The 15,393-nt window shown below is 43.1% G+C and overlaps 1 protein-coding gene across 2 annotated transcripts in view; it reads left to right on the top strand.

The window, feature by feature from the left end:
* LOC119651311 overlaps window positions 1-15,393 on the top strand; it is a 61,675-nt gene that overhangs the window by 15,298 nt on the left and 30,984 nt on the right. The gene's annotated exons all lie outside the window — the stretch shown is intronic.

Consider the following 15,393-nt stretch of genomic DNA (forward strand, 5'->3'; position numbering starts at 1 on the left):
TGTCCATCATATAATGAGGAAGCGGAATCCACGGAACATTTTCTATGTGAGTGACCGCCTATGGACGCATCAGACATCAGATTTTTTGTACTGATGTGCTGCAAGTGCAGCAGAAAGCATCACACACACAAATAGAAATCCTGCCATACATGAACGAATCTGGGATATTCCGTTAGACGGTGGAATCGAGTACACTAGGGTCTAAGTGCTCAGAGGCTCTCTCCACCACCTCAAATACACGCACAGCACAACAGCCAGGGACTTACACAAACTCCGAAGACTGGCTTGCGTGTGTATCAGTGGGGTAATGAGGACATGCCCAACGGCATCCCGAGGGGTCCTTTTGGGATTAACTCCCCATCTGCACATACAGATACAGGCAATCAGGCCGATCTTTATAATGGCTGAGAATATCAGTAAGGCGGGGAGCTGCTTAAATCAATGGAAGATTGATATTCTCTCTAAGCAATGCCTCGAATTATTGACACCAAGGGATAACAAGACAACTGCGATCAAAAGACAGACTCCTTTAACTTTCAGCATAACATTGCTATTCTGACCGACAGCCAAGCGGCGAACAAGGCATTTAGGTCCAATCAAATGAACTCTAAACTGGTATGCGTATATCTTGAGAGACTAAATACGCTCAGCTTGCACAATAAAGCCTGGATACCTTGAGCTCCAAACCATTTTCGGTTGGAAGGCAATGAGACGGGATGAACTGGCCAAGAAGGGAGCACCGACGCGTTTACACGGGCCAGAACCCTAATGTGGAATCAGGAACGGGTTCTTGGCTATGCTATTAAAAAATGAAGAGGAACGGCTGAAGGAACTATACTGGGCGAGCCTACCAGGAATGGAAAAGTCCAGGGTGCTTATGTGGGATAGGAATCCAAGCGCACAAAGGACTGTTTAAACTGCACTAAGAAGAATCTCCAGATTATATTATAGTAGGAATACTCACTATTCACTGCTCACTGCCGACAAAGCTACCACCTGGGGAAGCTAGGGGTATCTACGGACACAGCCTGCTGGTTCTGTACGGAGTGTGTCGACACCTCCATACACATTCTGGGACAGTGTCCGGCACTTATGCAAAGTAGGTCAATGCACCTTTTTTTCATTGTTGGAAGGAGGAAAGGTTCAAAACCTACTGCTGGCTCCTGCCATGCAGTTATGTGAGACTCCTCTACTCACTAAAACCACCTCCTTCTTCTTCCACTTTTCCCACGGGACTGTTATAAGCATTGCATCGCGGGGCAGGATCAGTTCTTAACGGCGGCGCATTATTGTTCGCTCCCTTTCTTGCTTTCTACGCAGTTCTTGATACCTTAGCTGTTGATGAATCATTTTCAGCTCAATCAACACTTGATTCCAACATAAACTCCACTATATTTCCAGGTGTTAAGCGCCTGTCTGCGATCGCCTCAGCCTAGTTCGGTGTGCTGTAAACCTTGGGCACTCCGCATTCTCAGCCACGTTACCACATTTTCGGCAGCATGGTGACTCGTCGTGTCCAAATCGATGTAGATAAGCCCGATAACCTCCATGTCCACTTAAAAACTGTGTTAGCTCGTAGCTTAGTTCCCCGTGGCTCCTTTCAATCCATCTTCAAATGTGTGGAATGATACGGTATTTGATGGATTTCCGCCATGCTAGTTGCCGTCGAAGTACAATAGACTCCCCGATTGCATACATTTTGTCGTAGAGACGCCGACCCTCATCCGCCAAGATGTCTATGGGGATTTTCCCTGCCGGTACATATGCTGCTTCTCCTGATGTTGTTCGACAAGCACTGCATACCCGGAGAGCACTTAGTCGATACGCCATTCCTAGTTTTCGGCAGTTTGATTTGTTTTCCAGAACGGTTGCCCAAACTGGAGTTGCGGAAAGTAGCACGGAACTAGTCACCCTTGAAATAAGACGACGTCGACTTTGTCTTGTCCACCAATGTTCGGCAGTATCCCCGAGATCATTACAGAGATAGAAGATGTTTTAGTTGCAGCGCACTCAATGTGTTTTTTAAAGTTGAGTCTTTTGTCAATCATTACTCCCAAATATTTAAGCGACTCTTGGAAGTAAATTGTTTTTTCACCAACTTTAATTTTCACGGTCATGTCTTTCCTTTTTTTGCTGATTAGCACTAGTTCCGTTTTATGTTCAGCAAGTGATAGACCGGACTTTTTTAACCAGGAATTTGCGTAGATTTCGATCTCGTCTAAGCGTTTTGCCACTATTGTTACCCCGATATCGTCCGCAAAGCCAATAGTTGTCACGCCGTTAGGAAGGCGTAGCGTCAGTACTCCATTGTACATAATTAACCACAGTAAGGGACCTAAGACAGACCCCTGTGGTACACCGCATGTCATTAGGAATAATTTCTGTCCATCGTCCGAGTCACAATATAATCTTCTCCCAAGAAGAAATGCAACAACGATGCCTATAATGTACTTCTTAGCCTGTAGTTTGGTTAGAGCTTCTACGATTTTCATTCACTTTGCAGTGTTGAATGCATTTTTTACATCGAGCGTCGCCACTGCGCAGCATTTGTCATCTTGTATTGCAGCGCGAGCCAGGCCAGTCACCATGTTGATTGCATCGACGGTTGATCTCCCTTTACGAAACTCGAATTGCTTGTCGGATAGGCCTCCTTCCTTTTCCGCAACAGCGAGCAACCTGTTGTATAATACTCGTTCAAATAGTTTACCAATGGTATTGACCAAACATATCGGTCGATATGAGGAGGGGTCTCCCAATGGTTTACCTAGCTTCGCAATAAGTATCAACTTTTGCAGCTCCCATTGCTCGGGGAATTCTCCTTCTCTAAGGCATGCCGTAAAAACTTTAGCAAACATACCTGGTGCTGACCTGGCTGCCATTTTCAGAGCGATATTCGGGATTTCATCTGGCCCTGGGGTCTTATTTTCAGCGAATTTCCTTGCTGCATCAAAAATTTCCTCTTCTACCATTACAAGAATTTCATCGGGGTTTAAATGGACTTTAGGCAGATTTGTGTAGTTCACATCCTCTGGGAAAAGAGTGTTACTATGTTTTGTAGTAATTCAGGGCACGTAATTGGTAGAGAAGTATCACGTTGCTGAGTACCATCTATGAGATATTCTCCGCTATCTTGCTAGGCCGGATAGCCCCACACGCCCAGAACATCATCGACCCATACCAAAGAGGCTTCACTCCAGGCAAATCAGCAACAGATCAGATTTTTTCTCTGCGGCAAGCGATGGAAAAACTGTTGGAATATGGACAACAGTTGCACCATCTATCGACTTTAAAGCCGCCTATGATAGCATAGTCAGGGTAAAATTGTACACGACCATGAGAGAATTCGGTATCCCGACGAAATTGATAAGACTGACTAGGCTGACCCTGACCAATGTGCGAGGCCAGATAAAAGCAGCAGGATCACTCTCAAGACCATTCGACATCAACAACGGTCTACGACAAGGGGATGCGCTATCATGCGTCCTCTTTAACCTGGCTCTTGAGAAAGTGATCCGTAATGCTGAGGTAAATGCGAGGGGTACGATCCTCTTCAAGTCCACCCAACTACTGGCCTATGCTGACGATATCGACATCATGCGAAGAACCACCCGAGACGTACAAACTGCCTTCATCCAGATCGAGCAGGCGGCACGAGATCTTGGACTGCACATCAATGAAGGCAAGACAAAATATACGGTGGCAACGTCAGCACCGAAGACGAATCTACCAACAACATCAAACCGCATTGGTCAAACACGAAGAAGAATAAAGATAGGAGAATACAACTTTGAGACCGTTGACAATTTCTCCTATCTAGGGTCGAAAATCACAACCGATAACAACTACGATGATGAAATCCGCGCATTTCAGCTTAAAAAGACTGTTCCGCTCGAAATGTCTCACCATAGGGTCAAAGCTCTTACTGTACAAGACTATGATCTTGCCAGTCCTCATGTATTCCTCGGAAACTTGGGTTCTTAGCAAGAAGAATTGCGAACTCTTGGCCGCGTTCGAGAGAAGAATCCTCTGAAGAATTTTTGGCCTCCTACATGAAGATGGGCGATTCCGTAGCCTACACAATGACGAAATCTATGAGCGCTACCATGACCGTCCGGTTGTGGATAAAATCCGACTCAATAGGTTACGGTTGGCGGGTCACTTAATCCGTATGGATTAAGTAGAAAAAGAAGACGAGGCAGACCCTGCCTAAGATGGAGCGATGGCGTAGGCCAGGACGCCAGACAGCTTTTAGGAATATCGAATTGGTGGACCTCGACGGAAAACTGGGATGTCTGGAGTTCCTTATCAAGGCAGGCCTAGACTGGATACCGGTTGTTGCGCCGTTGATGATGAATCGGTGGGGAGCGTTTGCCTTTCAGTGAAGTCATTAGCAACTTGTAGACGCCACCCCATGTATCAGAATCAGCTTCAGTACAAATCCGCTTGAAATGTGTGGATTTGCTCTTCGTGATAGCTACTTGCAATTTTTTCCTCGCGTTCTTGTATAGCATGTGTAGTTCAACGAATTCAGATTGATTTCTTCTGCACTGGGAGCATCTCCTAGCTCTAAGGTAGTTTTTCCGACATTCCTCAATTTCTGAATTCCACCAGAAATTGGAATTTCGTCTTCGGAAAGCGCTACGCCGTGGCATAGAGGCATCGCATGCCCGCTGCAATTTTTCCGCGACCTGTAAAACTTTTTCTTCTCCGCTTCCCGATAATAATGTTCGTAATGTTCTGCCCATGAGTTGAAATCGGCGGCAATTATTTTGGGATTGGGAGATCGAGGCACCTGAGAGAATGCTTAATACCATGTGTCAAGTTGAAATACTTGGAAGTAGGGAATATATTAGAACTTGGAAGTAGGGAATATATTAGAACTCCTGACGGTTATACTATGTCATACTGTAGTTAATAGGCCTACTATCACAAATAAACGGCGCGCAATAGTTCTTTAAGGACGCAGTGCATCTTCCCCTAATAGAATAATAATAATAATTATTCGGTAAACAGGCTTTTGTTCCATCCCTTTTGTTTCATTGCGTTTGTCTCCTATCTTGGCGATATATAATGTGCCTTTCCCACGTGTGGGTTTCCCACTTGTCGCTTGGGCAGTTTGTATGGGACAATTTAATATTTTATCAAGGCCCACATGTGAATTCATTAATTACTTCTGCTTGGAAAATTACCGGGAAAAGTTCATATGCTCTGAAATTAAATTTTATTTTATCCAGGAGGACCATTTTATAGAACATTCCGTCGCCCCTACCACCCCTGTCGAATCTCAAATTCATCCGATTTTTTCCCGATAAATTATATCGAAGCTATCACCACCTATTATGCGCATATAATTTTCCACTTATATGAGTCCGATAATCTGGATAAACACATTCGTAAGCTCTTATGTGCACCTACATATTTACATTTGCATGTTGCATTTAATTGAAGTGCAAAGTATCAGAATTGAAACGTTACCAGCGACATGAAAATCAATTGAAACGATAAAATGCTTTGAAGACATTATAATAATGCCTGGAACGTGTGCAAAGTTCACGGCAAAGGTGTCTATTGGGATCTGGGCGAAAGTATCTCCCCGTTGGCAAGGGGCTGCTCCACCTGTAAATACTAAACGCTCGTTATGCAATAACATGTCACCCATTCCGACTGCATTACAAAAGTTTCTGCTTTCATCTGCTAAGTCGCCGTTTGAGATAAACATGTCAGGGGGCCCCATCATTGTATTCTCAGCATTTGAAAACACAACATGCGTATAAGTACATACGTAGACTAAATACTTGACGTAGCCTTAGTTCGTTACTCATCTCCCAGGGAAATGTTCATAGCTCGTTCGATAAGGGAACGGGTTCCCTACGTGCAATAGAAAGCTCCCTCATAAGTTTTGTATTTTCAAAACCTTTTACGGAAATTGATATGTCTCCTACAGAATGAAAAGCTTAGCGCATTTATAAATATCCACATCTACAGTTCCGTATCTTTTCCTAGTCATGGCATGAGAAGCAAACATACTGAAAGAGTAATAAACTTTATCGGAAGATATATATGTACGTACATAGTGGCAGAAAAGCTTAATCAGTTCAAGTGTACTGGACTCCAGCCCATAGTTCAGCATACTCAATGCTGGCTTGTTTCTGCTTGTCACCCCAAAGAAGTTTTTAATTGCACATGCCTTGAGCTAGCGCGAAAGAAAGATATCGAGGAAAAAACTCGAAATATTTCAATGCCACATTTGGTGGTAATGTTGCATAAAGAAGTCAGTATGTAAGTAGGTATCGTTCATTAGGAAGTGCGGAGATAATACACACAATGGTTCTAATAAGCTCCAACTTCCCACAGAGTGGTCTGCCACAGACATTTTCATTGAGCCCGTCTGTATACAGTTACTGGCCTTCACTCAGTTATGAAGCCACAATAAAACTCCGGAAATCAACGAACTATGAAAACATACTGCACGGTTGCAGCATTAACACCAGAGAATATGGGAGTGCTCTAGTGGGAATTGACTTTTGTATTTTCTATAATTGGCAAATGATCACCTGTGTTGTTCCCTAACAAAGACAATCTAAAGAAAGCGATCAATTCATCTATTTGTACATAGGAAACTCTCAAATGCTTTGATGACAACTATTATTCTATCTATGATACATAACTATGACGGAGTATTAACCTGAAGGACTACCCGTAAAGGGTGAAATTCACTACCGCCGGGACTCTTTTTGAAGAGGTCTTCTCATCTTTCCAACATTGTCAAACCAGTTTAATAGGTTTTTCGATGAAAACAAAGAACTGATTTTCAATAATTAAGTGTCAGTCGCCATCAGTTTACTTGCATTGAATCATACGCTGTAGTCCTGCAGTGGATTTTTCAAAACACTAGATACACTAGACTCCGATATAGGTTTAAATTTCAACACAGGAAGGGATTGATTTGGTGCTTGTAATACCCGCCTCTACATATTCCCACACATTTTAAGGCTGCTCCTCGACTTGTTGGGCATTACGTAGTTCATATACTACGTTGTGCGTAGGAATGTGCATGCAAATTAACTACGTGCGGATCTGCATGCAAGTCGGATGCATGCGGATTTACATGCAGCTCGGCTTGGTACGGACCTGCATGACCACCACCTAGCTGCCCACAGAGTATAGTAGGTGAGTGGTCAATAACAGCTGACCGGTAAAAAGAAGGAATAATTTGGTGAGTGTGTATGACGTATTCAGCTCTTAATAATATCCGCTATAATATACATATGTAATACAGGCATACCCCGCTTAAGGGAGTCATCCCGTGTGTTAGGTCCGGGAACTCGATTTTCTTACCACCGAACGTATCAACGTGGTCAAAGCGAATCGTGGATTGGTACCCATAATGCAGCATAAAACCTGGGAAATGCCTGCTGAACCAATACCAACAGCTCTACTATCAAACCCTATCTCCACCTCCACGTGGTGACCACTGGGACCACTTTCTTAACGAAAAGCTGCAGACGGAGAAATATGAAGGCGAGTCTCCCGCTCCTAAAAACGGGACAGGTTGGGGGTTCGTTGAGCGCGCGCTCCCTGTACAGACCGAATGCTGCTGAGCAGCTAGCCGATACCCTGTCCCAATATAGGGTTGATGGAACAGCGTTACAGGAGATGCGTTGGACAGGGAGCGGTTTCATGGAGAAGAGTCGTTACACCATATATTATAGTGGTCATCCAGTAAACCATGTGCTCAGACTAGGTTTTTTAGTCAGCCAAAAAATGAAACCTGCGTTTATCGGCTTTGAAAACAAGCGAACGGGTATGCACTCTGCGCTTGCGTGGCAAGTTTAGGAATATATGCCTCATTAGCGTTCACGCCCCTACAGAGGAGACTGTGGAGTCGAAGAAGGATACCTTCTACGAGGCAGTAGAACGAACCCTCGAAGCCTGTCCCAAATATGATATCAAAATCATACTTGGGGATTTTAACAGCCAAGTAGGGAAGGAGCCCGTATTCAGGCGACACGTTGGCTCCCGTAGCTTACATCAAAATACAAATGATAACGGACTGTGGATTATTCAATTAGCAGTGTCACACAAAATGGTTGTTGGAAGTACCTGGTTTGCGTGGAAAGCGGTCCACAAACATACGTAGGCCTCTCCAGACGGGACCACTTTCAACCAAATTGACCACGTGTTGATCGAACGCCGCCACTTCTCAGCCTTGATGAATGTCAGAACATATAGGGGGCAAATATAGACTTGGATCACTATCTCATTGGCATGGTGCTTCGAGCTCGAATAACAATACCACCTAGAATCCCCTATGACAACACTGAAGCATCCACAACATAGCCCTCCCCAACACCTACAAGAGGGAAATGGATGCCGCAATAACCGCAGTCAAGAGAGATCGTGGAGATGAAGCATCAACAGATGATCTTCACAGACACCTGAAGAACGTTATCATAAATACGGTTATAAACATACTTGGCCCCAGCCGCAAAAGAAGTCGGAACGGCTGGTTTGACGATGAATGTAAGCTCGCAACGGAACGGAAGAATGCTGCATACCGAGTAATGTTGCATTCTCAAAGAACGCGGCACGCACAGAGACTTATCACGAACTCCGTCGAGTGAAGAAGCGACTTCACAGACAGAAAAACGAAGCCTGGGAGCACCAACAAGTCTGTGAACTCGAAAAATACAGGGATCAACCACACCAGGCGCGCAAGTTTTATCAACAAGTCAGCAGAATGAAGCCTTACACACCTCGATGTTCATCCTGCCGGGACAAAGAGGGAAATCTGATTTCCGACAGAATGGGCATATTGGAGCGATGGGTTGAGTACTTTGATGAACTACTGAACAACCAGAACATCGGCGAGTTGGAGGTCCCGCCAACTGAAGACGACGGACAAATACTGGGAAGAACGACGCGAAACGTACAAACTGCCTTCATCCAGATCGAGCAGGCGGCGCCAGATCTCGGGCTGCACATCAATGAAAGCAATACAAAGTATATGGTGGCAACGTCAGCACCAAAAAACAACCAATCAACAACATCAAACCGCACTGGTGAAACGGGAAGAATAAAGATAAGAGACTACAACTTTGAGATCGTTGATAATTTCTCCTATCTAGAGTCGAAAATCATAATTGATAACAGCTACGATGATGAAATCCGCGCACGGTTGTTGAGAGCCAAGAGAGCCAATTTCGGCTTGCAAAAGCTGTTCGGCTCGAAACGTCTCACCATAGGGTCAAAGCTTTTACTGTACAAGACAATGATCTTGCCAGTCCTTATGTATTCCTCGGAGACTAGGTTTCTTAGCAAGAAAAATTACGAACTCTTGGCCGCGTTCGAGAGAAGAATCCTCTGAAGAATGTTTGGCCCCCTACATGAGGATGGACGATTCCGTAGCCTACATAACGACGAAATCTATGAGCGATACCATGACCATCAAGTTGTGGATAAAATCCGACTCAATAGGTTACGCCCAATCCCAATTCGTATGGATGAGGATGATCCAGCCCAGAAAGTTTATAAGGGCAATATCTATGGTAGAAAAAGAATACGAGGAAGACCCTGTCTGAGATGGAACGATGGCGTACGCCAGGACGCCAGACAGGTATTAAGGATATTGAATTGGTGAACCTCGGCGCAAAACGGGGATGTCTGCAGTTCCTTATTAAGGCATACCGGTTATTGCACCGTTGATGATGAACGTATCGAACGATGTGAGTCAAAATCGCGGACAAAAGTCAAAAACAAAAATTTTTATACACTCACGTTTAACATTTTAAGGTTTTGTGTAAAACAAAACCTTAATAAAGTTGATTCACCAGTCTGTCTCTGTCTGTCACACGCACTTGTTTTCCAAATTGCTGCGCCGCTCCAAACGAAATTTGTTGGACATATGGGTTCTATGAAATCCCAGGCATACAGTGAGTGACATAAATTTACGTGGAATTTAAAGGGGGGTTCGCCATACATCCAAAGAGGGGCGTACATTTTTTTTCACCGAATACAGCCATAGGCCTCAGTTAGTACTTTCCGAAACTGATACCAATTTTGACGTAAATTGTAAAATATGCGAGTAAAGAATCAAAATCTACACACTTAAAGTGAGATAGGACTCATTTTCGGAAACTACCCAACCCAAAAATCTGAAAAAAACAAAAAAATCTAGGCCTCAATATTCATTCCGATATTTACCCAACTAAACATACTAATCGAATATTACCAACTTTTTGAAATTGATTGAGAAACCCCTCTTAAGTTCATGCTACCAGTATTAACTTTTCAGGGAGCATAGAGGACAGTATCGCGCTTAATACTGCCAGGGAAATCCGGCTATTAGTATTAAAATTATAGCAGTTCCAACTTATCAATTTCGGGCGAATTTACTGCCTTTTAAGCTAAGCGAATAAAATGCTGACGTCATAATTAACGAGAATAATTGACATTCGAGTGAAATATTAAAATTCCATTTTTGAGGAATCTTTTTCCCACCAGCCCTTCTTAAGGTTATGTGTGAAACAAAAACAAAAGCGAGGAGTAAATTTGTTTCACAGAATATGAGAGTATCAAACGAAAGGGCTTTTTAGTAGTACTTTTCGAAAATTATTTCGGGTATTGGGTGAAAATTAGGGGAGTGAGGACTCAAATTGTGTGCCCCAAAAATTAAAACAGGTCTAGTTCTCAGAACCTATCTAACCGAACAATCTAAAAAAATTCTTATTGATGCATCTATACAAAATAATGTCCCATATAGGACTGCAATCCAACTATTACTGACAAAGTTATAGGAGGTCAAAGTTTTGTATTCCATCGGAATTCATTGTTCTCCAAGCTTGTGTGACCTCATCATCATATAAAGTGAACTCACATCACTCGCCATCTACTGGCGGGCGGAACTAATTTGAGTAGTAATCGCTGAGATCAGCGAAAGAGATAAATAAAGTATAGTTAGTTATTCCACTATGCTAAATCTTACCTAACTTCTCTTGGTGACAGGTCCCACGGCAGGCCCTCCAAGTAAATCCATCTAATGTCGTTAAAAACAAAATGATCGGATTGAGTCACAAGTCCAGGAAAAATGTTAGGCTGTTTACCTCAGCAGACGCGGCAGCACGGGCCGGTTCTGTCGAGAAATGAGCAAGGGTTCTTGACACATGGACGCGTCAGGACATAAGTAAATTGGTCTGTGTGCACGCTAAATATTGGCACAATCATAGGAAAGACCTAGGAACTCGCAAGAACCCTTCGGAAAAGATGCATTTATATATGCGATCTACTGGATGGACTGGTGCCAAAAAATGGCTATAAACTTCTGTATTTTGGCAGTCCGCACACTCAATACGTGCCATTAAAGAAGTCGAACGATTTAATGACCAGCTGATGAAGCTCACCATTATATCAGCTGATCGCACTATTCACTTCTTCACCGTGTACACACCATAAATAGGTCGACCTGATGCCGAGAAAGACGCCTTCTGGTAACTTCTCGATGGAAAAACATGTAACGTGCCCGCTGATGACTATGTTATCATTGCAGACGACCTTAAAGGACATGTGACTGCAAAGGCAGATGGCAACAGGTGCAATGGGGGAAAAGGGTTTGGAGCGCACAATGAGGGTGGTGAACGTATAGTCGACTTCGCGCACATCCACGCCCTTGTAATTATGAATACATGATTCATCAAACGATTGTCTCATATTCTTCCATTTTACAGTGGAAACAGTGAATCGACTATATTCGCATAAGACGCCGACATTTTACCACCGTTCCCTATATGGTCATCGTACCTTAACATCCACCGTTGATTCTCGTCTTCCGAATCAAGCACCGACAACAGCGTGGGGAATGCACTGCCGTCCGATCCGGTTACTTTCTCATACCATGAAGATTTTTCGTGTATTCGCGAAATCGTTGAAATAACCGTAAATCAAGCCGGATTTGTCAAGAACTGCGGAACTACTGATGTAATACACGTTGCACGGTTACTCATAGAGAAACATGGCCCTCCTTACATTGCATTTCTCGATTTAGAGAAAGTGTTTGACTGTGCGCCACACGTACTCATCTGGTATGTTCTGCACACCGCACCACAATAATCCGAAGGGTGTCAGTATTGGAGAATCCAGGAAGGAAACCAGCCTGATCTCTGTCAATCACGCTTTAAATGTATTCAGTAGTTTGCTCCAGGATGACTTTACCCATTATCTTCGCGACAGCAGAAAGAACGCATACTCTCCGGTTATCGCATCAAATACAAATGCCCTTCTTCACAATCTTAACAAAAATCTCCTTTTAACACTCACTAAGAAAAACTCAGATTCGCAAGAATTCCGTATAAGTGAAAGTAACAACTATGTATGGAGAAGATCCGCAGGGAGAGGGTTAAGGCTATTATTTTGCTCTAGTGCGTTGAGGGCATAAATAATCTCACTTCTGTTTGTAAGGGTAGTCCGCTGTCAGATGTTACCGTTGCTTGTTATTTCATTCACAATGGTTGAAGAAAAACTCAACAATGGCGAAACGTTATAGTTTCCTCAGTAAAAAGTCTAATTGCTGGTGGAATAGTGGACTGTCTGATCTTTGGGGAGTAGGGTTGAAGCAACGTGCCTACAAGATAGCTCGAAGAAAACTCAAGCTAGCTATACAGCAAAGCAAGAGGGATTGTTTCAAGTAACTCTGCGCAGAGGCGGACATAAGTCCATGGGGAAGCGCCTATAGGGTTGTAATAGAGAGATTCAAAGGTCAGGCAGCTCCGGAAATTACAAAAGCCAGTCTTCTACTGATCTTTCCTTATATGTGCAAACGTCAAAAATTAGTGTTGTTGCCTAAACGTAGTAAATCTTCTGATGACCCATATGCCTATTGGACACTATGGGGAAAATACTGGAGTGAATGATGTATAACAGATTGCTCCCGGTTATAAAGAGTCCGGGAGGATTATCAGATCAAACATCAAGGGCATCAAACTTACTTGTTTAGCAGAAAATATGATGCACGGAAAGGGTAGTACTAGCAAGTATTGTGCAGTGATTACCTTTGATGTGCAAAATGCATTCAATTCCGCCAATTAGAATATTATAAGGAGTTCTTTGCGCTTATCGACAACTATTTAAGAAGCGGAATACAGGGCTCTACGCTGGGACCAATATTGTTTACCACCATATGAAATGATACTCTTAACACTCCAGCTCCGTTCCAGAAAAAGAAGACGAGGGAGACCCTGCCTGAGATGGAGCGATGGCCTAGGCCAGGATGCCAGGCAGCTTTTAGGGTTATCAAACTAGTGCACCTCGGCGCAACCCCGGGATATCTGGAGTTCCCTATTAAGGCAGACCTAGACCGGATACCGGTTGTTGCGCCGTTGATGATGATAACATTCCAGTTGCTAGCGAGACCACAATAGTGGGTTGAGCCAATGACATAACGGTGATTGTTGTTGCTAAACATCTCGCGGATACGGAGTTGTAGTCATTCGAAGTTATCACTGCTGTAAAGATGTGGTTGAAAGATGCAGGTCGTAAAGTTGGGCAAAACAGAGGCGGCCTACCATTTTGGTCAACGAAATAACACGCATCTATGATGGAAAAGAAAGAATCGTGGAACAAGTGGCAACAACAATGGGAATAAGAAGAAAAGAGTCAATGGATAAACAAATTGATTCCCAGCATCGAGGTATGGACAGAGAGAACCAACTGAATTAAACTGTTACCTCACGCGGTTTCTCACAGGACATGGCGATACCGTAAATACCTGTATAGGCTATGTCGGAGAACCCGGAGCATGTCTTCTTCCACTGTCCTAGATTCGCAGAGGAAAGAAAGAGTCTAGAGGACTTTAGGAGGGATAGTAGCACTGGAAAATCTAATTGGTGAAATGCTTGAATGCGAGGATAATTGGAATGCAGTGAAGCACATGGTGGCGCATGGTACATGGGGCGTTTTCAATGCAAGCTGGGAGAGACAGACAAGAAAGGCGCTGTTCTGAATGCAATCGAGGAGCGAAAGACAGGCTAGAACTCATGTCAACCCCGGTAGTTCCGTAAGGAAGAGGACAGGAGTCAGAGAATGCTTTTAGTAGATACAAATTCCCCACACTTCAACATACGAGTCAATGTCTTTCGAAGATTTCCACCTTCGGAAAAAAAACAGACAGTGAACCACTTTCAACAACGTTTTATTGAAGAAGGCTTCTACATGCATATAGGACATGAGATCTCAATTGGGGTCAAGCCTAAGTGGTCTCTAAAATCGGCGAACATAAACTGCTAATCATTTGAAATTATAGTCGGTTTATACTGGCGGCGAATTGTTCAGCAACATTAGCGGTATTGAATGTGATGCCGATTAGTCACATCTGAGAACAAAAATTTTATAAATGGATGAATTTGGTCTTTCGAGGGAGAATGTCTCTTTGAGAGTTATGCGTATTTCCCTATCTGAAATTATGCAAGCGAATGATCATTTTGTATAAATAAGGGTACCATCGTCGTTCTATGGCGGGTTAAGGTTTACCGGGTTTATCTTTAAAGTGCATTAATTCACAGATAGACAGGTCAATTAGTCGGGCCTGCACATACATATATAGAGGTTTGGGAGGTTTCGATCACTTAATCAACAAAATGGCCAGTCGCCGGAAGTCTGTCATATATGTTGTATATTATTTTTGTTGAATAATAAATTGTTAAACGTCTGACTAATTCTTCCTTGGTTCACTTCCATCGAAATATCTCACATCTACTTCCAATTCTGCAACATTCAGCACAATTTCTATCTACAGATATGAATAGCCTGTTTGAATACGGACAACAGCCACAATATGGAGTTAATTTTAGATGCACTCAATAGTAATAAACGGTTTTGTCAACAGTGATAGAGGCTTTCCTGTTTTGGAATTCGCTTTTTTCGCCTTTTTTGCTCAGGTGGCCTAATAGCTGTGTACCCTGAATGTCAAGCAAGGCACCAAGAAAGCACAAAACATGAAAATAGGTTCAAACATTCAGGTACAAGTCCATAGACATTATACACGCTTTTCGTAGCGTATGTACGCCTGTCCACGATTATTTTGCCATTAGCAAGCAAATTAAGAGTCCCCTGTGTATGCACGTACGTATATGGCATATATGTAAGTAAAGTGTAGCACCTTATAAAGACTTGTACGTCGCTAAGTTCGTACATATGGAGGTATGCGCGTATATTGAAATTAAGAGTAAATTGAACTTCACTACTTGCCGCTCTTGATTTGTTCACCCATTATCGTAGCATCTACAATGGTGGAAAAACGAAACAACAAAGGGAAAAGTGGAGAGCAATCGTTTACAATTTCCAAATCAACATTTCCTCTAATTAGAGACTTCAATTCTAGGAAATTTTTCTATAGACGGAAAA

Source organism: Hermetia illucens, chromosome 3 (assembly GCF_905115235.1).
Source record: "Hermetia illucens chromosome 3, iHerIll2.2.curated.20191125, whole genome shotgun sequence".
NCBI lineage: Eukaryota > Metazoa > Arthropoda > Insecta > Diptera > Stratiomyidae > Hermetia > Hermetia illucens.